General features: G+C 46.3%; 1 protein-coding gene across 4 annotated transcripts in view; it reads left to right on the top strand.

Annotated features, from left to right (window-relative positions):
- Positions 1–1,304: 1,304 nt before the first annotated feature.
- SEMA4D (semaphorin 4D) overlaps positions 1,305–22,855 on the top strand; it is a 99,162-nt gene continuing 77,611 nt past the window's right edge. For 3 of the 4 annotated variants that reach the window (XM_084503166.1, XM_084503165.1, XM_084503167.1), the window contains exon 1: positions 1,305–1,633. The gene's annotated coding sequence lies outside the window, so the exon portion shown is untranslated. The remainder of the gene's footprint in view (positions 1,634–22,855) is intronic. The other variant, XM_084503162.1, reaches the window with a different exon arrangement.

Genomic DNA, 22,855 nt, shown 5'->3' with positions numbered 1-22,855 from the left:
CATATCTTTGGAATAGCCATTATAAAGTTGCTCTGGACATTCATTAATAGCTGTTCATTATATGATCTCACTGCTGCAGCATGTAGTATTTGACAGATGCTGATCATTTTTAGCAAAACAAATTCAGTTATAATTACCGTGAGGATCAGCGTCTTTAGCCCTATACCACTACTTCACATGCAATCCAGACTAACGTTACAGATCTTTGGAAAACCTCCCAGATTTAAGTCCATCATGTCTAGGAAGCCATTTGTGTTTAAGTACTGTGAAAGATGTTCGAATGGGAACTGATAGGAATTGTGAGTGGTGTGATCGCTGCTGCTTGTTTAATGTTCCCATTTTTGTCAGGGCTTTTTCTACGTCTCAGCAAATCCCTGTTGGTAGCATGTTTTACCTGAAGGGAGGTTCTGAATCCAGACACCAATACCCTGTTTCACATCCGACCTTTCAGTCTGCGAGACATACCAAAAAACTCCACAAGCTGTACCCAGGACGGAGACTGAAAACTATTGCTATACAGAGGAACAGCTCCAGTCTTAAAGGTCATGAAATCTAACCCGGATAGAGACAGTGGCAGCAGTGGGCATTTTGCCTGGGTGCTAGCCTTCACTTCTTCCTTTGCACTGCTCTGGGTTTGGGGATGTCTGTACAGAGCGGGAGCTCCCTGGGGAAACCTGACAAAACCCCTGTGCTTTTCCTGCTCTGTGCTGAGAACTGCCTCAGCCTGGAATTCGCGCAATGCAAAAGGGATTAAGAAACATCTTTGTTTCTTCCCTCGGAATATCATTTCGTAGCTGTATCCCTCAGGAGTTGCTTAGCCTTGTCTACGCTGGAAAGGTTTTGCTGGTCTATTAATACCCGCAGCCAGTCCCAGAGGAGACGCAGCTTACTCCTTTTGCCGGCATAAATCGCAGCAAATTCCCCAAATAAAACGCGATACGCTATACAGATTTTTCACCCTGCCACTGCATTTGCACTGGGGGTTCTCCTGCCCAGCTGCGCGACCCTTTTCCACGCTGCGGACAGGTAAAGGGTGGGACGTGCCCCTCGCCCTGCCGAGGACAGCATCTCCCCACGCTCTCCTGCCCGGCTGTGGTGCTCGCTTCCCGAGGGAGGCCCCGGACCTGGCGCCCCGGTGGTGTGTGATCCTGAGGGGCTGCGGGGGGCTGCGCTGACCCAGCCTGTTGGTGTCGGTGGCGTTTCCCCGCCGTGCCCCTCACAAATGGCAGGCGCTGGGCCTCGCCTGCCGCCCTGCAGGGGGAACACAACCACAGCCCGGGCGGCCGCCATACTGCGGGGCAACCCAAACTTGTTACACGCGGGCACCCGGCCCTCCTCCTCCTCCTCCTCCTTCCTCCCCTCCTCCTCCTCTTCGCCGCCGGGAGGAGGGGGCTGCGGGGGCTCACCCCACGGCGGGGAGGTGCCGAGGCGGGCGGGGGCCGGGCGATGCGGGCAGCCCCCCCCCGTCCCCGGCAGCCCGGCCCGGCCCAGCCCCGCTCGGCTCCGCGCCGCCGCAGGTAGAGCAGCGCCCGGCGCGGGGTCAGGGCTCGCAGCGGGGCCGCAGGAGCCGGAGCCGGAGCAGGAGCCGGAGCAGGACGGCTGCAGCCGCCGAGCCGAGCCGAGCCGAGCCGAGGTGGGTGCCGGGGCCTGCGGCGGGGAGACCCCCACCCACGGGCACGCGTGGGCTGGGGGCGCTGCACCTGCTGCTGGGGTGGGTGGGGGGGTGCGGGCGGCTGCTGCTCGCCCCGCGCTGTCCCCGGCTGTCCCCTCGCCCGTCCCCTGCCCGCTGCGGGTGCCCTGGGAGCCCGGCTCCATTTCGTGGCGCCCACCCCGCAGCGGGCACTTGTTGGCCGGACACCCCCCTGCCCTCCTCCCCCTGCCCTCCCGCCCGAGCCTGCTGCCCTGCGAGGCCCCCGGGACGGGCGGGGGTGTTGGCAGGGTGCGGGTGGGCGCTGGGCGCTCCTTCCCGCAGCGCCGCTGCCCCCAGAAGCCAGCCAGCAGCGAGGTGTCTGCATGCATGCTGGCCACGGGTAGAAACCAGGCTCTGCTGCTGTGGAGCTGCGCTGGCAGATGAAGCCTGTCTCCAGCGGGACTTCTCAGCCACGGGAGCAAATAGTGCACCCCCCCCCCCCCCCCCCCCCCAAAAAAAAAAAAAGCTGCGCGCACCCAGAGATGCGTTGAGGGTGTTGGCGAGAGCTGCCAGCCCTCGTACTGACCCAGGCAGGTCTGCAGCTGAATTTCGTGTCTCCTTTTCGTGTGGTTTGAAATAGAAACAAAAGGCCCGGGTGGCTGGTGGGGAGGGAGGGTGGTAGCTCCTTCCCCGCCGAAGGGAGCCATGTGCTGTCAGCCTTTGAGGACGGCTCTGGTTCAGAGCCGCGGGGCTGATGGGCGGCTTCTTTGGGCAGCGTGCGTACAGGTGTGCTCGGAGGTGTCCTCTGATGTGCTGTGCTCCTTCCCTTCGCTGGTGGTATGAGTCGGGGCCCTCTCCTCCCCCCGTGCAAGCAGCTATCACACAAAATGCTCGATAACCTTTCCTGAGCCTGCCTGCGTGGCTGCAGCTGCAGCGTTACACCACATAGGCTGCGGTCCCACGAGGGTGAGGGACGAGCTGACGCCCTGCCACCAGGTCACATAGGTCCAAGGCAAGTCATCTCCCATCAGAGTCCAAGGATGAGATGGGTTATCCCTGCTTTTGCTCTGCAAAGATAGCTTGAAATGGATAGTGATGAGGGAAGGGAGATGTAATTGCCAAGATTTAGTAACACTTCTTGTAAGCCTTTGATGCTTCCAAATGTTGGATCTTGCAAAAGCTCAGATTATTCTGTGATTTAAATGAGTTGAAAAGTCATTTCTGAAGGCGTGCGACCATGGAAGTGTTATTTGTGAATGGATGCTACCCTACTACGCCTTCCTCTAAAGTTTAATTAAAGACACAGCTGCGAGATAATTCTTCAGCATGGCTTACTTTTGGAAAAACTCATGAAACAGAGCAGTGCGTTCCTGGTAGCACATGACAGAGAGGGTGGTGTTTTAGGGGTGGCAACAAAAAGAAGGAAAACAGATCATAAACTTCCCTTGTGCATCCTTCAAAGGTTCTTTCTTTTATTTTAGCACCTGCGTGTAAATTCCTGTGCTGGAAGTTTAAGATGAGTGTTCAATCTTCATCATTGTGGTGATACCGAACACCTCGGGGATGTTGTTTCTTGTGCCTGGTCCTCTGCTGCTGCCTGCTGAAGAAAGATGCGCCCAGCTGGGCTGCTGGCTGGCCCAAGAGGGGCACACCTGTATGTGCTTCTGCCTCCTGCACCTGGTTGTGCTCTCTCTGAAGCTCTCCCCTCTTCCTTTCTCACTCTCTGTTTCTCTGATGACGATAATGAAGCTTTTTGTAAGGCTGTCATCACCTGGCTTTGCGCAGCCCTATGCTCGGAGTCCCTAAGGAAGATGGGTGGAAGCATATCAAAAAGAGCAGGGGAGGTCCTGCTGGTTTCTCCAGGGTCTTGTTTCCAGGGGGACAAAGTGGCTGCAGAGTGGCTTTTTGGCATCCAGTGCCTCAAGGAGCCTGTGAGTGCTGAAAGTTCTGCTGCCCGGAGAGCTAGCAGAACTGGCAGCACAGGCAGATTTCGGAAAATGGCATGAGTCAATAAGCAGACATTCAGTTTTGATCCTGTTGGTACTTTTTGGACAGGGAGGAGAGTGAGAGAGGTAGGAAAAAATACATAACTATATATTTATATGTAGTATTTGCTGTGAGGGGGCATGTGTGTTGGCAGCACTGCAGTTCCCAGATTTTTGACGGTAGGTGTTTCGAAGCACAAAGCAGCACACTTGAGCTGTAAGAACGTAGTCTAGAAGTACTAAGGGGAAACAAAACAGGTGGCAAATTAACATGAACTTGGACTGTCAGTGTGAGCAGATAAGAAAGCCTTCTGAGGGCAGTAAATAAAGTTAATTGAAAACCTTGTATCAAGTTTTGACCAAGTCTGTTAACGATATGGAAATAATGATCATCTTGCAGTCTTTCCCGCCTCTTCCACCTGTTTCTTTTTCTCTCTGTTCGCGTACAGCAGTGAACCCATTATCCACAAGGCACTTTCTGCCTTGATCCTCTTAAAAAATTAGTGTTAGCCTATATATGAGGCAGGCCAAAGAGGATTGAATGCCGTGCTGCGAAATCAGTACCTGTTGGCCTCATTGCGAGGGCAGGCCGGCTGCGTGCTACTTGCCCATTCTCCTCAGAGCATGCTTTCGGCACCGTGAGGAGGAAGAGGATGATGTGCATGCCCACCGGACTTGTACGTGATGGAGCTCTTCCATGGAGCTGACCAGGAGTGCCTGGAGTTACTGGGCTGGGAAGCCAAAGGGGTCCTGAGTGCATCTGCTCGCTGGGCTGGGGGACAGAAGATGATGCGCAAAGCGAGGCAGGGCGTATAGAGGAGGGTGTTTCCGCTGGGAGAGCGGGCAGGGGAGCAGGAACTCCTGCAAGCCTTTCGCCCTCACGTAGGAGGGGGACTGCAGGAGCAAGGTGAGGTGCCGTGGGGAGGTACTGCCTGCTCCGCGAGTGGCAGGGCAGGAGGAAAAGGGGGAGAAATGCATGAAACGTGATTATAGCTCTCACTTTGTTCGGGAGTAGTTTTCCAGGGCAGCCTGTAGCTGTGTTTCTGCTGAGTTTTTCCTCTTTCCCCTGATATAAAGCAGGCATTATTCTTGCCCCAGATGATTGCTTTTTATATGTATATGCTCAGTTGTACTTGATTTTTTTTTTCATAAACAAATGATGCTCTCTGAACTTTGTCATTGTATATACAAAGGGACGCATAGAAAAGTGGAGGCTAATTTTTTTTAAAAGAATGTCTTTGTTCTCATTTTCACTGAAAGAGATAATACATTATAGTTGGCTGCTACTGGAAAAACAATGCAGGATGTAGGGGAGAGGCCTAGAGATGTGAAAGGTCTTGGATTTATGTTTCAATTCTCCCATTTTAAATGTGATGTGCTTTGGGGAGAGTGGAACTATGCGGACTTTGTTCTCAAAAAAGTGTCCTATGAATCTATGTCATAAACCAGATCCGTGAGCTTGTGCTTGGCTTTCCTGAGGCTTGCAGTGGTTAAACCCCCAAGCTGGAACTGCTTCAGAAGCAGCTATCTGTTTCTTACATCATTTAGTATAACATAGGCTGTGTGAAGTTTCTGTGAGGACACGTGAGATGTGGTAATTTAACTCTGTGAAACGTGTTCTGTTGCAACCTGTGGAAGTAGGAAAGAATAAACCTGCTGTGCCCGCTGGTGTGCGAAGCTGTCACGTGCACGTGGGTAGCGCTGGCTTGCTCTCTGGATCTCTAGCCGCTGCTTAATCCAGAGCGAAAGGAACATGCATCAATATTGCATATCAAAAATAACCTGTGCACTTTACCTTATCCTTCAGTGCTCGAGTTTATTCAGGAGCTGTGTTATGGATCGCCTATGGCAAGCAAAGCCCCAGCTGTTAGCACAAGGAGAACATGTCCACTTGGTGAAACCACTTTTTTGGGGTGCTGGAAGGGCACAGCTTGTGGAAGGAGGGCATACCTCCCACTGGACCTGCTGGGAATATGGACAGTCTTTTTCCAGCCTGTCCTAACAGTACATTTACTACGCTTCCTTCTAAGCCCCAGCTTGTATTTTCCTCGTGGCCTTCCTAATTGTTGCCAGACGTCGTAGTGTGGGTCGTGAGATGTTTCTGCCTGTAAATCTGTATTTGATCTGAGCGCAGTAACAGTTGTCTGCAAAGCCTTTGAAAACAGAGGAGCCTGCTGCAGGCAGGAGCTCGTAATCGACGGCCCAGGCCCCTCTCATGCGTCTGCGTGGTGCAGCATTGCTGCCTTTGGGGTACGCCTGCAGAGCTTTCCCTGCACGATGGGGTTCCCTCTTGAGTGCACCCTCCCAGCTTCTCCCAAAATTCATCAGCAGAAAAGCTGGAGTGAATACAAAAGCTCAGTAACGCTCTCAGTTGTCATTTCGGATGTAGAAGTCTGCCGGAGTGATGTCAGGCTAGCAGAGCTTTCTTCTCTCCCACACTTCTGTGTTTTTGATTTAAAAAAAAAAAAAAAAAAAAAAAAAGTGCATGAAGTGACCAGAGGCAAAGTCTTTGGCGTTCTTGTTTCTGCCCGGCAGTTGCATAATTACTAAGGATTTGCTAAAGATGTGTATGTATAAGCACACAGATTCCCCCTCTGTATTTGTCTTGCAGATCTACCCTACCTGAAGGATCTATTTGTCAGAAAGTGAGTCGTCCATCACAACTCCAGGTGTAAAGAAAATTAACACCTTTGATGGAACTAATTTAAAAAAAAAAAAAAAAAAAAGCAAACTCACTGAAAAGTATCTGTCAGTTGAACCAGAGTAAGAATTACATTATTTATTTATTTTTCCTGTTAAAATCTAGTCTTATTTAGGTGAGAGAAAATAACCATCTTTTTGTTCTTGAAATTATTAGGGTTGTCAAAAATTTGCAGTTAACAAGCCTAGGTGCTGGGCCCTACTGAAATAAATTCACTGTCCAGTTGAATATGACAATGTCTTTACTCCAGGTGTCAGTGGAATTGATAAACTGCTCTGAAAGGTCATCCTGATTATCTTCTAGGTAAGTGGGACACATAATGGCCTTTTCATTTCACTTCCTTTGCACAGGAATTAGTTTTGAGGGATTGTATGATAAATATGTAAGACAGGCCTTTTCGTAGGCTTAAGAGCTTTCCTCTCTGTGCAATTCTATCTCCCAGAAGAATTAAATAATAATAATAAAGAAAACCCCATCCGTACGGATACATTTACAGCATTCCGGTTAAGATATTTGACTAATTGCCTTCAACAAGGGTAGATGCTACGCAAATATTTTTTTTCAAATACACAAAGAAGTAACTAAGTATATTTTGATTCTCACACACTCTACATGTCAGAGGAATTTACTATTGCATTGGCAGAGGCTGAATGAAATAACTCCACATACAGTTCATACTATATGAATCAAATGCCTGCATATTAAATCTTGGATTAGCGTTTGCTCACAGTATGAAGATACTGATATGTATATATTCTAAAATGGATGAATTTGCTTATCTGGATTTAAAAAAAAAAAAATTTTTTGAAGTATCTGCTTACATTTGCCCTGAAATGGGCCTCCCATGTGCATAAATTGATTGCACGTCTAATGATGCATGCTGATAATCAGGAATTCCACTGAGGTTTTTAAGAACTTCTTTTTCCTGCTTTAGCACTGATAGTCACCAGGGGAAAAAAAGTAACCATTATTCAGAGCCTGTCTTCTGTTCTTTAATTTAATTGTTGGCTTTTATGAGAGGTTCAGTTCCTGTCACTGCATGTCTGCCTCTGTTTTTCTTCAGAGCTATGCCTCCATCCTCTAGAAGAGGATGCAAATTTGTTGCATTTCAGTAGCTTTGGAAAAAAAAAATAAATTCTTCACAGATTGTGGAGTGATGCCTTTGATCACGTGAAGCATCCCGTTGCACTCTGGGTTTCTGGTTGGCGTTTGGAGAGGGCGCTGGGGATGGATTTGCTGCTGCTGAAACGATGGTGCTGGCATGGACCGGGCGCATGTCCGGGAAGGGGCAAGGGCGGCTGGAAGTGGGTTCAGCAGGAGCAGTTAATGTTTGCCTGCAGAAGGTGAATGGAGTCAGCTGTGTTAATTTCCATGCAACAAATGGGCTTTGAGAGTCAGAGGTGTTAATGTGACCCTGTCATTACGCAGCGCTAGGCGGTGGAGGAGGCTTTGAGGTTCCCACAGAGAGATCCTGGCCTGCCCATTTCCATGGCAACGGCCATCATTTAAACATTTATAACCTTTGATTAAAGATACAAAAAGGAGGGGAAAACCTTTTAAACGTTACAAATGTAAAGCTTTAACTAGGTCTTTCGCTTTAACAATATCCCTTATTTACATTCCTTGGAGTGTGGAGGTTTTATAAGGAACGCAGCTGTCCCTTCCCCATTTGGTAGGCTTCGAGATGACATTTCGGGGCAAATGCAGTGTTCTGGAGATAGCAATCTGACTTTGATCATAGCTGCACTGACATTACTCCACCAATTTAGTTGCTATTTATTTACATTAGTGTACTTTGCACCAAAATTGTGCTTGAAGTCTGTTATGCAAGATTTATGCCTCTGATAAAAGTGTTTGGGGAAAATAGCTATTTCTGTGTTGAATAAAATTAGTTTTTAAAGAGGAGGAAGATGAGATAGACCCGAAATTACAGACTCTGAAGCAGTGTAATGGCTGATACACAAAAGCCTTATGCTAGTGGGAAGAGCAAGCTGTAACTGCAGAAAATACAGGCTGGTTGCTAGCCTGCAAATTGTGTAGAAGGGCATGCTTCTGCCCGGTGTACCTCCACATCCAGTCCTCCTTCCTTTCCCCATATGCACGGTCTTTAACGTGTGGTTGCATAGCAGTGCTGCGGGAGAAATGCTCCCCGTTTGGGTTGGGGATTCTCACGTGTGGTGCTCGGGTGCGTGGCGTTAGGCTTTCTGGGAGTCTCCCACTGCTGGAATAATCTGCCATTATATTTTTGTTTTGTTTTTTAATCCTTCCCGCTTCTCACCCTCCCCCCAACCTGCTGCTACTTGCAATTCGTTCCTGGGGAGATGGAGGGAAATACTGAATGTGCTAGTGGATTTCATGGTCATGCTGTCGAAAGCTGTGGTGTAACGTCAGGACTGGCACAGTGGGAGCTCTGAAGAAGGATGAAATAAAGCTGTATTTCTTCTCTGCTTTTACTTGGGGCAGCTGAAATTTGGTTCTGCTTTGGACTAATCCGCACTGACTATAGGTGAGGATAGAAATGGCGTGACTGCCTCAGTGGGAAAACAACAAAAACGTCTTCTGGTGACGTGTAGCCTTGGACGTACTGCTTGGGATCTAGATACGCTTTTGAAAGGCAGCAGCACATTGAGAGCATCCAGGTGTCAGGACCGTGTCAGATGGATCCGTGACATAGCTGTGGAGTTTCCCACCAATTTGATGAATCAGAAGGGTGGGTTTCGGGTTAGTCGGTTGTCTTTCCGAGTAGTCAGAGGATGAAAAGTACGCTGCTCCGTCTCAGGAAACAGCCCAAGGGCTCCTCTGTGCTGCACTGTGTATGTACTAGTGTGGACGGTTTGGTGCTATATATTCTTATGTTGCATTTCTTACGTTTCCTAAAGTGTGAGGAAATGCTTGTGATATAGTGCTTGTTTTGTGACGGGGTGGCTCATTTGCTAGTATTGTGAACGTATGGATGTTAGTAGCGCTGAGACAAGTCAGCTTTGTTTTTATCTTTTACAAACTTAGAAGATGCTGTGCTTCAGAGTGGCTTTTTTTTTTTTTTTTTTTTTTTTTTTTTTTGCTGTGTCTTGCTTCCCATGTCCTATTTATCCCTTCCTACCTTTAAAATAACTATGCGTTCTCAGTTTTTACCCACCATCAGCCATTCTGCCGCTCAAATTGCTTCTTGTGAAAGTTCTTGCTTAATCCTTATGTTGTTTCCCTTTTGGAGGCACGTAGGTGTAGGAGCTTTGTGGTTATACCTTGCATACGGTGAGGAAGAGGGGTTGAAGACCTGTGCAGACGCTGGGGCACACACTGGGTGATGCCGGTGCCTTGCACGAGGGCATCCCCTCAGGGCTGTGTTTGGGGAGGATTCTGCAGCAGGGTGCCAGGCTTAAACTCCTCAAGGACATGCGCGGTTTCTGGGTCTCCTTTCGTATTGATGGGACATGCTGTCCTGGTTGCAGACACAGACAGAGCTGAATGACAGAACTGTGGAGTGGTTTGTGTTGGAAGGGACCTTAAAGATCACTTCTTCCAACCTGCTTGCCGTGGACAGGGTCATTTCTAGGCCAGGCTGTCCAAAGCCCCATCCAACCTGGCCTTGCACGCTTCCTCCCTCAGATACGAATGGAGCTGGTTCAGGGTCTCCAAAGCTGTTTGGCTTAAAATTTACTGTGTGGACAAGTCTCAAAGGACTGGCGATTTGTAAGATTTGCAGCAGCGTGGTGTGACGCGGTGACAGCTTGTTCAGCGGCGGTGTAGTTGTGGGTTTTGCATTGCAGCAGTGCACTCTCTGAGTTCCCTCATGCAGCCTCTCTGTCTGTGGAGGGGAAGACAATTTGTTCTGAGCAGAACAAAGCTGACGTTCCCAGAGGTTCATGTCCAGCATCTCCCTTGAGGACCGTGGTGTTTGGTCCCAGGTCAGAGGCTTGGCTGCTGTGCAAGCAGGGTGGGAGAGGCTGGGTTTGAGCTTCATGTGGTCAGGTCTCCATGGAAGTGCCACAGGGCAGGCTCCCTGGTACCCCCAGAGAGGATCCCCTGCACCAGAGAGGACACAGGCTGCTCACTGTGCTGCAGGCAAGCCAGCTCAGCTGGTGGTGGCAGGCCAGTGATGAAGCTGGTAGCTACATGCTGGTTGAAGTCTGCTCCCAAAGCAAGCTCGTTAGCATTTTGGAAACGAATGATAATGTGGTGTGGGGGAATATTATACCGAACAGCTCAAGTTGACCCACTAACAATCTGCTAAGGAAAGAAAGCTCCAAGGTTGCGTAAGCTAGCTGGAAAATGGGTCCCAGTATATAAATAGTGACAAAATAAAGACCCATCTGAGAGTGAAATCTCTGGATTTCTTTCACTGAGCTCCTTTCCAGTTGCTGAGGTGTGAGCTGTAGTTTTGGCAACTCTTGTTTTTAACCACAGTTAAACAATTGCATTTAAGGCTGAAGTAAGCATTAGTTCAAGTTGCCTTTCCACCTGAATAAAAGACACTCTGAGCGTATCCAGTTACACCTGTGAAGAGGGTAGTCATTTGTGTTGTGATTAAAGAATGCTTTTAGTGAAAGGCCAAAATCATGGACCGGCTTTCTGAGGTAATTTTGTTGTAGTGTTTAATCAGCGGAAAACGAAAGCTGTGAGGTTTTCATCAGCTCCTGTGTCAGGGAGGGAGAGGACTCGATACCTATGGTAACATGCAGAAAGTAAACGGGGTCAATGCTTGAGGAAAGAAATCCTTCCTAATTCCTGTGGCTAAACATATTTTTGTGACTGATTCTAATTCTGACAGCAGCTATCAGGAAAATGTGCATGCTTTTCCTGGTGTTCAGTTATGTATAATAAACACATTTGTTAGTTTACGTCTTTGTCATCCGCTACTAAGACTTTAATTGTTGTTGTTTTTTTTTTTTTTTTTTTTAAAGTCTTAAAAAATTGTTTCATGAGCTTTAAAAACTCCATCCTGAGCATGTAGAGCTCTGTAAGTGCAAGCTCCTATGTCACAAGCAAGCTCCTAATAATATTGTTTGAGAATGTTCTCAAATGCAGATGGAAATGTGTAGAGGTGGGGAACTGAGTTGTTCTGAAGTGAAGCACATTGAAAGTGTGTGTTGAAGTTTGTTCTGTGTTTTATGTGCACAGCTTCAAACCCTTGAAGTTCTGATGATCTGAACGTGCACATCCAGTTGTGCTGCGGCAGCTCTGGAGTAGTGCAGACTGTAGCATTTGGGAAGTCTGGATGATCAGGGAGGGCATCCAGATCCTGAAATGCCTGGATAGAGCTCAACAGGAACAGATGTACCTATGTGTTGTTCAGACTTTGCATATTTTTCTGTTGACTTCTGAAATATTCTTAGTGATTTAGCTCTGAGCCTGAAAAAAGCAATGTAGACTTTTAATGTGCTTTCATTACAGCCAACACCACCAAGAAAACATTGGCTGTTTAGGTGTTCATGTGGGATTGTGATTGCTGCACAGATTGAAGAAGGCCCTCAGATGTGCTCAAATGTCTTCAGTAGTTTTTTTAAAGCTTTTCTTATGCTAATGAAAATCCTTCATGGTTACACGCATGTGAGTTGTTGAATTCTTGAGTTTAAAGACTTCATACCCTTTAAAATTGTAAACGTGGTATTGATACTAAAATGGTATACTTAGCTATTCAGGCTGTATGAATATGTTGATTCTCTAACGCCTGTGAAGTTCCCTCTGTTCACGGTGGAACCTCAAGGTAGATTTAAAATTAATCAAATGTTGACTGTAAAGCCACATGCATTACAGAAGCTGTACTTTGTGATACTGGCATACATTAGGATTCTCATGGGAAATAGGAAGAAAAAAGATGTTTTATTGCTATGAGAATGACTATAGTGATGCCTACTGATTTCAGCATTCAAAGAGGAAAAATACAGAGTTTTGAGCCACTGCCTTTTTTCTACCAGTCATTTTTTGAAAGTGCATCGATGGAACTATTTGTACTGCTGTGAACAAGAACATGTCAGGTGGGTACTGCCTGTACTGGAACAAACAGCTTTATTGTTTCCTGGATTGTCTTGAGTATAAGAATGCGAAGGCCAAAACAGTAATAAAAACAGACGATTACTTCTGCTCATTCAAAGAGAAAAGCAGTAGCTAAAATACAATTTAGTTTTAATTCTTTATGTTTCACTTCATCTACTTCAAAGCAGTTGATAAAAAGCGTAGCTGATACTTTGCTTATACAGACAATTATGTCCCACAGGCTTTGTTAGAATTAAAACCACTTTAAATTTTAATACCAAACTGCTTGTAAATTGTTTTAATCTAAAATTTCATATCAAACTGTTGAGATACTTACATTCATGGAGCAAAGTAGGTATTTTAGTTCACTTTTAATGACTAGCACATGTGAGCTATGTAAATTGAGTTACATGCATAGGATTTCCAGCACGTAGAACAAAGCAGAATTGTATGTAACGTTTGTCTGTGCCTCGAATTCCTGATGCTGCAGCATCTGACAAATGTATACGTAGCCGTCTGCTCTGTTTGCAGACTACGTGCTGCAGATAGCCACCCGCCTTGGCACAGACTGTCCGGCCTCATCGCGCTGATCCAACAGCGGGGTGCGTGCCAAAGGCTGAAGTGTGCAGGGCGAGAGGCACGGCGTACCGTGTCCAGCACAGCACCGCCGGGCTTGGGGGTTGGTGATGGCGGTCTTCTCAGGGTCTCTGCTACCACATGCAGCATTTCTGTGTCTGCCTGTGAAAGCAGTGCAGAGCTGTGCCTAGCAGCCTGGGCTGTGACAGGCCGTGGTGGTGGGGTGGCCGCCTGCAGAGCGGCAGGCCCGTTGTGCTGCGAGGTGCCCGGCGTGGCTGCGAGGCAGCCCTTTTGGACTGGGGAGGTGTGGAGGCACGCATCCGCTTGCTGAGGAAGTGCTCTGAAAATCAGGGGCACCCGGGCGCTTCCCCTTCCCAGCCCTGGCTTGCTTATGTCTTGACTCACACGCTTAAGGGCTCGCCCCAGCTGACTTGTGCAAGGTAGGGCTTCTCTGTCTGCTGATGTTGTCACCGTGTTGTTTCCACTTCTCAAGTTTCTTATGTTCATGTGATTGCTTTAAGGATATAAAACTCTTTATTTCCGGTCTCCTGAAGCAAGCATTTCTTCCTTCCTTTTTAAAACTCTTTAATTGTAATCCTTCATTGTGCTTTCACTTTTTTCTCTGATGCTTTTCTGAAAAGGTTTGAAGATTTCTGTGTGTCTGTGGCATGGGGTGAGCCACCAGCAGTTTAATCTTCTCCAATTGACAGAAACGTGAACTTTTTAAAATGTTTGTGTAGCAACAAGCTGAGGTTTGCCTGAGTCTTTGAGAGGCTGTGGAGGAGGATATGAAGGCTCTACAATCCCTGAAATTCTCATCCCAGCAATCAAGCCCTAAGATAACCAAGTTAGGTAGTTCCTTTAGTGAAGAGAGGAGGGACCTGAGGGCTGGGATAGGACAGTTTGTCATTTCCTTAATTAACGATTTCCATTTCCTGCAAGTATCCGAAGCCATCAGGTTCAGGCGTAATTGATGTTTTTACTCCTGTACCACGGCTGTGGTGTTCAGGTAGGCATTTGAGGGCCTGAAGGAGAGCTTTGGTGCACTCAGTGTTTATAGATAAACACATGTGGGAGACACGGTCCCTTCTTGGGGAAGTTTACAGCATATTTTGGAGCGGGAAGAAAGGGAACCCCACAGGAGGAGGAGAAGCAGAATTTGGAAGAGCAAGCTCGAGATGAACGGCGTGGTCTTGCTGCGTCAGACTCTTCGGCTGTTGTGTCTGAGAATGCTTTCCTGTAAGTCTTGCTGCAAACGTGTATCTCAAAGGCACAGGGTAAAAAAGGGAAGGGGGCGACTACCTGTCAGTTTACTAAGCTGAGAAGGCTAAAGATATGAAGGACAGAAAAGTGGCTGTTGTGGGTAAAAGGAAAAAATTACAGGATTTAAGCACGCCCTATCCTGCCAGTAAAGATGATTTTGGTGCCTCTTTTACAGTGAGGACGTTGAAGACCATGTTTAGATTTTATCTTCCAAGTAGGATGTGGGAAGAGACAGTGACTGATTTGAAGAAACATACCTGCACAATTTCTAGATGCTGACATTTCATCCTAGAGTGAAACTACAGCAGTTGATGGAAGCTGAAATTAGCGTTACTCTGATTCACAGAGTTTATTTTTCGGTATACCCACTGCAAGTATATTGGTAATGCCTACAAGCATTTTTTTCTTTCTGTCTCTCCAGTTCATTGAGAAATAGATACCTGGTTTTATTTTCTGAGGTATTTCTGCAGAGAGCTGCTTGAATGTCCTTTGTTGTAAATCTGTCCATGGTTTTATAACTCTGGGTAGTTTTATTGGTATCCTGCCTCTGCCAGGGCATGACGACTTGCAGATCTACTGTGGCTTGTTACCATGCTCACACTGTGATAAAAATTGAGAGGTAACACAGTTGATCATTGCTGATTATGTATGTATCGAGGTATACCAAAAGCATTGTGGGTTCATTTCTGCAAATGGATTTTCCCTGAGGTTTGCATGCAGCCTGGACTGACTGACCCTCGGCGGTAGCTGTATTGATAAGCTAAGTCCTAATAGGCAGCTGGTGCAGTAGTGTGAAGTGGGCTTTTGGAGGGGGGCCTTGCTGGAATATGGTTCTCATTAGGGCAGAACACCACATCTGAAGTCATTTTAATTCTCGACAGCATGGTACTGCCTTGCGGAGACAGTGCGATTACTCCGGGGAGGAGGTGGAAGTGCCTCGCGTCACTCAGCTGTCCTGCTGCTGATTAAGGGGTGACACTGTCCCAGACGCCTTTCGGAGGCAGGCAATTATTTTCAGCTGGAGAGATGTTAACCAAGAACTGAAGCCCTAGGGGAGGAAAGGGTGAGCAGGGCCAGAGAAGGGGGGGGGGGTGGAGCTCACAAAACACAGAACATTTATTTTACTATTTCTATGTCTTGGGCTCTCCCGTTACAAGGCTTTCACCATTGGCACGGTGAGGCACTGCATGTTTGTGGCTGACTGCACAGAGCTAAGTGTTCTGTTCCGTAAGTTTTTTTTACATTTGCTTGAATATAAAATAATTTTGTATTAATTTGCATCCTGCTGTATGGTTAGTGAGACCAGCACAGATGCTTTGTCTTCTTTCTACTCTTCTTTTCATGTAGCATTGTGGTTTGTTTGTTTGTTGTTTTGTTTATTTTTATTTTTGCTTAAATATTGATCCAGAATCCAGTTTTAATCAGTGGAGGGATTTATATCCAGCAGGCTGCTGCCATGTGGTCATTATTTTTGTGATAGACTCATTACTTGATGATAAAATTCAGGCCATTGCCTACTGCTTAAGGCAACCTTTTGCTACGGTCTTTGTAAGAGAGCTGTGAGAACAGCCATGCAGCTGGGGTTGCAGGTAAGAAATTAATTTTTTTGGTTATTTTGTAAGTCAGTGGAAGTTGAAAGCTCATTTAAAGGTTCTTTATCAACTACATTAGTTGTCACAACAGGGAATAATTTAGTAGCAGTAGAAAGTAATTGCTTCAGCTTGTAAAATGCTGTAATCTAGGCTTGAAATGTGAGAGGTTTATACAGTATTGTCACTGTTGACTGACTGATTTCATTACATCACAACTAACAATAAAGCTGTTTGAATTACTCAGCAGATTGAGTTTCTTAAACTGACTGTGAGTCACATTGCCTGTATGGAGATTAATTGTAAATGGTCTTATGTTTGTGTGCGTGTTGCAGAGAGATATCCTTCGCTAACAGCCTGGATTCAGCACCTGTCTGTAGCTCCAGAGTACTCAGGCACAGTTAGGTGTAGTCCCTACAAACAGAAACGCCCAGGAAAGAGCCTCAGTACTGCTGTGATGGGACCTACTGGGAACCTGTCTTGTTGGCTGGTTGCGTATAGATACTGTATGGTTTCTATTGCCATACAGCTTAAATAAGAATTAACAACTGCAACAAAAAAAGCCCAACCCTTTGATGCATGTATTGTGTAAATTGTAGCTGAACAGGCTGCCGCTTTGTGTACACGGCTGGTGTGCAAAATTGTAGTTTGAAGCTTGAAATCTGTTTCGAAGACATGAAACTTTGAAGTGATTTCTGTTGGCATATACAGAACAGTCTGTGTTTATATAAGTATCTGGCAGCTGAATGTCAGTATTTTTTTTCAAAGAATAGCCTTGCTGATATTAGAAGAAAAATGGAGTGGAAAAAAAAGCCCTCAGTTGTGGTTGTGCCCTAGAATGTACTACTAGTTTTTCTGGTTATTGCTATTAAATCATGCTGATGCTTTTGTTTTTTTGCTGAGACTTAGCATATATCTTGCATAACTAGCATATGCTTTTCTGTTTGTGCTCATTTTTAATTTAAGTGTACCTTGCTTATCAGCATCACCAAAGCTCACTTGAATAAACAAAGAGAACTCATTCCCTTCAAATCCAAACTCAGCTGCAGGTAGTCTGCCTTTTGCTTTCCAACAATGGCAAACCAGGAGTAAATCTGCCTTTTAGCAGACATCAGAATAATCTTTTATGCTTCCAAAAGTTCTTTTTTGCATAGTAACAGGAACCTGCTAAATAGCAAGACAGTGCTGTTAGGTTTTATTGACATCGTTCCTTTGCCTAATAGGAAACAGAAAACAAAGGGGGGGGGGAAGTTTTAAGCATTTTGAGGAGGAAAGACTTTAGGCTGAAACTTTCCTTGTGTTCAATTAGCGGATATATATGTGTATTTATTGGACTGTTTCATTACGGTGGTCCGGGTCTAAGTGCTTAATTAGCTTGTTTGTTGAAGTCAGGCAGGAGAAGAAAATAAAGGACCCAGGTAAAACTTTGCAGGCTGTGAGTGAGCAGGCGGCACGTGAGGCTGTGCTGGGGTTGGCCTGCCTCCATGCAGGGGAGGATTTCCTGGGCGACGCTGTGGGCTGGAGGTCTCAGGTGGGTCAGGAGGGGTGGTGGTAGCACGGGGCCACCCGTGCTGCTGCAGCAGCTGGAGGAGCAGTCCCACCAGTGCTGGCTTTGGTGTCTGCCTCGCTGCTGCCTCCCTGTCCTCCACCGGAGTATGGATGCCATGCTCTGTGGGCAGCACTCCCTAGCTAGGGACTGATTCCTGAGCACACTCGAGTAGGCAGTACTCTGCTTTTGCTCCTGTACCTCTCCCTCACCTTCTAATTAGTTTCCCTCTCAGCTTTGCGGGTGCTGGAGGCTGGGGCGAAGGTGCCAGGGCCATGAGGAGGCTCAGTGGGGCCTTTCTTGACCCCTGCCTGCTGCCACCACCACCCCTGGGCCTCCTGGCCCGGCCTTCGTGCCTGACCCATGCCTCTCCTGCGCCCCAGGCTCCCAAAATTATGGCTTCAGGGGAGGGGTGATGAGGGGACTGGGGGTGTCCTCAGCGTGGTGTCGTCATCCCCTTCCTACGTGGCCAAAGCCATGCTGGCATGTTGCTGCCTCTGTTTATATCAGCTGGCCGCCCGCTTTTCTTGCTAATGAAACGTGGCTAATGAAGTAGTTGGCATCTGTTTTGGGAGAGGGTGAATGGGAGAGGGGAACCTCTAAGAACAGCTTTATGGCTTGGCTCTGCGGACCAGCTATTTAATGTAGCGCAATAAAACTTCGCAATTTTAGCAATTCAGAGCGATCTGAGCAGTTTCACATTGTTTTACTGCATGAACAAAGCAGCTATTGTTCTCCTGGTCATAGCTGTTTGCCTCCATCAGTGTGAAATGAGGTCCAGGAGAGCTGCTGTGTGTGAAACAAGCGAGATCACTTCTGAAGGCCCCGCAGATGTGTGGGATTAGCCTGTCACTGCTGGGGCAGCCTGAGCAAGGACCAGATGGGGGTGTGCAGCTCGGCACGCCAGCCGGGAGCCAGGGCCTTCCCCAGCTAATGTGGCTTGTGCAAATAGTGCAGGCATCCTTGGTGGCTTGTACAAGTAGTGTGGACATCGGCGTGGCGGCCTGTTGTGCGCCTCTCTAGAGATGCGTCCCCAAGTGTGCAGGCTGGGGGGGGTGGGGGTGTTGGTGGCCTCTGGGAAGGCTGCAGCATCACCAGATGCAAAATGAGGTCTGTTTGTGGGACTTGGTCCGGTGGGACTTGCTGGTAGCACTGTGACTATGAAATTAAGCGAGGTGGGCAACGTAAATCTGTAGTTCGAAGCTTCAGCTAGGAGGACGCTTCTTGAAAATAGCATTTAGATGCTCGAATTTGCCTGAAAGTAAAATGACTACATGAGCTGACTTTCATGCCTGTTAAGTTCTCTCCTTTTATATTAAATGTTGCTTTAAACTTTAAAGGCATCAGTCAATTAAAGAAGTCTGTACCTTCCTAAAATATATTTTATAAGTAATTATTTTACTTTATTAATATTATTGTACCTACCATATAATATATACTAATATATGTTATTACAAGTAATTATAGTAATTACATTTATCATGTAAATACAAATTTTCTTGTCTGGAAATCTGGTGGAGGACAGGATCCTGAAGGGCCCTATTTGCTTGAAGTTTGGGTGTTATGCCGAGGATGCATGAGGAACTTCAGAAGAAATAACAAGTTATACCTGTTTCTTTGATTTGAGAAGTTACTAGTTCAAAGCTGAGGGATCTTATAGCTCTCATTATAGGATCTGCCTTCTTGTGTTAGATCCGTGGGTGACAGGAACAGATGAAATATTTTCGGAAGTAGTCAGGAAAGAATGGAGAAGAGAAGCTAGTTGAGCTCAGTGCAATCTGTCCGGGCCTCGTGCAGGTACCTGTGTGGCTGATGGGACGCTGCTGCATTATTTCCTGCAGGAAAGAAACGTGATGCCCCTGCGTGAGTTTTGCGGGGCTCCTGCAGAGTACCTATAAATATATGTGAATAGTAATGAATAGTACTTCCACGCCAGCTGATAGACTGGGAGTTTGCAGTCTGGGGGAAGGAAAGTCTGGCAGGAGGGAAGCCTGTTGTTGTCTGCTGTTGGTGTTTCCTCCATAACATTGCTGGCAGGATAGATTTGGAAACACGAAAGAAGAGATCCTTACACTGAGCCTTCCAGGCTGGTTCTGTTTGCCACACTCATGCTACGCTCAGTGACCCCTCCGCCTCACCAGGATACAGACGGTGCAGGTGAGTCAGCTGAATGGTAATTTGGACAATGATGCGTTGTACCAATAGTGATCGAGTTCCTCAAATCATGATGCTACCACAGGCAAAACACCACAAACTGCTGCTCTCCTTTCATTCCAGACTGTCCCAGACGTCTTCAGATCCTGTTTCAGGTTTGAAGAGAAAGTTTTTTGAGGTCTGGCACGCATGCAGAACATGCAGTGTCTTGAGGCTGAAAGTTACCTTCCCATTAATTTGATTTTACAACTTTCTTGGGCTGCCGTGAGATTTATTTATTTATTTATTTATTTATTTTATTTATTTATTTATTTTTGTCCATGTGGGATTTCTCACGAAGACTCTTAATTATCGAGTGCAGTTTGGGGAGTTCCCTGTGCGTTACCTTCAGCTGATGTTCTGTCGGTGTACTTATGTTGAAATTCATATTGTATTATAATTGCTGTTTATAAATTACACCTGCAGTATGTTAGAGGTTATCTGGAAATTCAGAAATAAATGGCATAACACAAGCATAACATATGAAGTAAACATGTACTAAGACATTTCCTTTGCAAGAGCTTGAAATGTGTCTGAGTTAAATATGCAAAAATATGCAGAGAGAACATTTGTAATTATGCCATGCAAGCTTGAAGGACTTAATATGGAGAACTTGTATTGAAGTGATTCATGACATATAGAAGCAGACTTAAAAGAGTGTGGCTTTGTGAAGGACACTTTTGAAATCGAGGTGGGATTTTTCCAAGCTTTGTAACCAAATAGAAGTCAAGGAGATTTTTGAAAATGAATTTCAGATAGGTGACTTGGTAGAGCCTTGCTCTGTACTGACTAGGTATTCGGCTTTGGAAGTGTGCATGTAGTTATACTGGATTTAGCTTCCAACTTGGTGATGGGTTGGGTAGACCAATAATCAGAAAAAATATGCGCTGTGCTGATGAAACTTTTGTGGAGAAATAGAGAAACACCTTCAAAATAGCCAGAAGGCTAGATTTTTGCTCTCTCACTGAGAGGTGTGCATGAAGTTTTTCTGGGCATCGAGCAGGATTGTGAGGTGTACCTTTAGAAGGTGGTAGCACTTGGAGAAGAAGGTAAGTGAGTGGGTTGCTGCCCTGGTCAGGGGTTGGCCTGGAGCAACTTGCATGCTACTGCTGCAGCTGTGCTGCAGTCTTCACTGCTTCTGGATCTTGTAGCTAGAGCTGCGTTGTAGAAATTGTCAGCAAAAATGTTGGGAAGAAGCTTGAAAAAGCCAGTCAAACATCCTGGGAAACAGTTGGCTTGTATCGTCCCAGAAGTGCATCAGCTGGTATCCTGCCTGCCCTGCAGTGCTTGTCTGAGACAGAGGATAGGGAGGCTGGGTGCTGAACTTGAGCTTGCCCAAGACAAAAAGATAACCTGACAAAAGCATAACCCAGTACTGCCTTGGAAGTATAGCTGATCATCAGGAAGCACTTCCTTACGGTGTGGGTGATGGAGCACTGGCACGGGTTGCCCAGAGAGGGTGTCAGCTGTGGTTTCTGCCTCCTGGGAGCTCTCCTAGAGCCTCCTGTGCATGGTCCTGGGCAGCCTGCTCCAGGTGTCCCTGCTTGAGCAGGGGGTTGGACTAGGTGACCTCCAGAGGTCCCTTCCAGCCTAAACCCTTCTGATTGGGAGAAATAAAGCAAATTTAAGTTGCTAACGTAGCCCTTAACATGGCTACGTTATGGCTACGTAGCATGGGTCTCTGGTGCTGTTGGGTGAAATTCTGGCACCAAGACCAGGAGTTTACGTACTAGTCTTGTTTCCCCTGTGCAGAAAAAAAGGATCTTTCTTCACTCTGTGTTTCTAACGATGGCAAATCTTCCACCTCATCATGTGTCCAGTGGTTAATTATTCTGCACCTTGAGTGTCCGTACAGTATTTCCATCTTATAGTTGATCTTAGGTTTCTGGCCACAGGATCTTTTTAAAACTTAATTAAATGAAAGACCACACTATGCAATATCACCTTCTACTACTAACACCTGGTAGTTAACAGCTCTAACAGTTCGTTGCGTAGACTGTAGGAAGTGGTTTCTTTCTGCCTAAGCAAATGGTTTACTGTTGAAAATACTGTTCTGTCTGTTCTTGGAAGTGTACAAATGTCTATCATTTGTCAAGTTGTTATTCCAGAACATAGTGCTCCAAAGCTATCAGTCTTAAAATACTGTTAAATGACATTACAGGGAAGAATAAATGAGCAAAATCAGCATTGTCTTGCTTTTTTTTTTTTCCCTCTTGAGTTATTAAATGTTTTAAATATAACACTAAGTAGCACACCACCAAAAAGCACAGTCCCAGAAAAATCAACCTGATTATTTGGTTTTAAGTAAATAATTAATTTGGCTTCTTTTACCTTTCTACAAGAGGTTTAGGGGGAAGGATGGATGATCACGTTATTGAGTAGACTAGTTAAATAATCTAGGTTCTTTTCACTCTAACTAATGCCAAGTAACACGAGGAATGAATTAGTTTTTACTTAGTATGAACAGAGCTATATATTAGTTGCGTATTATATTAAACATGAAAACAGTGGTTAAATACAGGTGGCGTAGGAATTTCTGAACCAGCAAGCGCAGCAAAACTTGAATTAAGCTCCTCGTTCAATTAATTGCATGTTGGTAAGTATACACTGAACTCTGGGCTGCAGCCGTGCGGTCTGCTGCCTCTCCTCCTGGTAGAAATGAGGGCAGCTTGCACCTTCAGCAAACTGTGCCCGTGTCTATTTGCTGTATTTGTTGTAAGTCCTGTTTTGCTAGAGCGAGGTGGAGAGGGAGCTTGAAACACCAGTGCCTGGACACAAAGAGAAGCCCAAACCCCAGGGGTTGAGGGGGTGGTGGGACCTGCCCCGTGGGCAGCGGCTGACCTGCGATGGGCAGCAGAGGCTGGATGCAGCACGGGGCAGCTGAGGGTGGATGTGGTGGCTGGAGTCAGAATTAGGGCCCCCTGTGACGTGAGGTGGGTAAGAGTTGCTTGCTGCGTTGCCTATAGCTATGCTTTGGCTGTGAGGCACCCCGCAGCTCAAGCCCTTCTTCAGGAGCAGTAACCTTTTATTCGGTTTTCTGTAAGATTTATTTTAGTGGTGGGAACTGATGTGTGATCCCTGGAATTGAGTTCCTATTGGATGCACCTTTACCTCAATACTCAATGTAGAAAAAGTGTTTTGCTGAATGAGTATTAAAATAGTCAAAGCTGAAGAGCTAATAAACTTACAAAGAATAGTTTTGAAGGGAGTGTATTACTTTGAAAATCAATGCATGGTAGGCTGGAGTATTTTGTGATTCATTCTTTGAAGGGACAAACTGGAATAACTTATGTTGGTCTGCGCCTAATTTTTTTTTTTTTTTGAGTTGTTGTTAGATTGAAGTGCTTCCGAGCCCAGAACCAACCTTCATTAGCTCTCGAAGGGCTTAACAGAAAAGCA

This window comes from Aythya ferina (genome assembly GCF_964211825.1).
Source record: "Aythya ferina genome assembly, chromosome: Z".
Classification (NCBI taxonomy): Eukaryota; Metazoa; Chordata; class Aves; order Anseriformes; family Anatidae; genus Aythya; species Aythya ferina.
The sequence above is the reverse complement of the archived record's forward strand: the minus strand, read 5'-3'. Positions and strand labels throughout refer to the sequence as shown.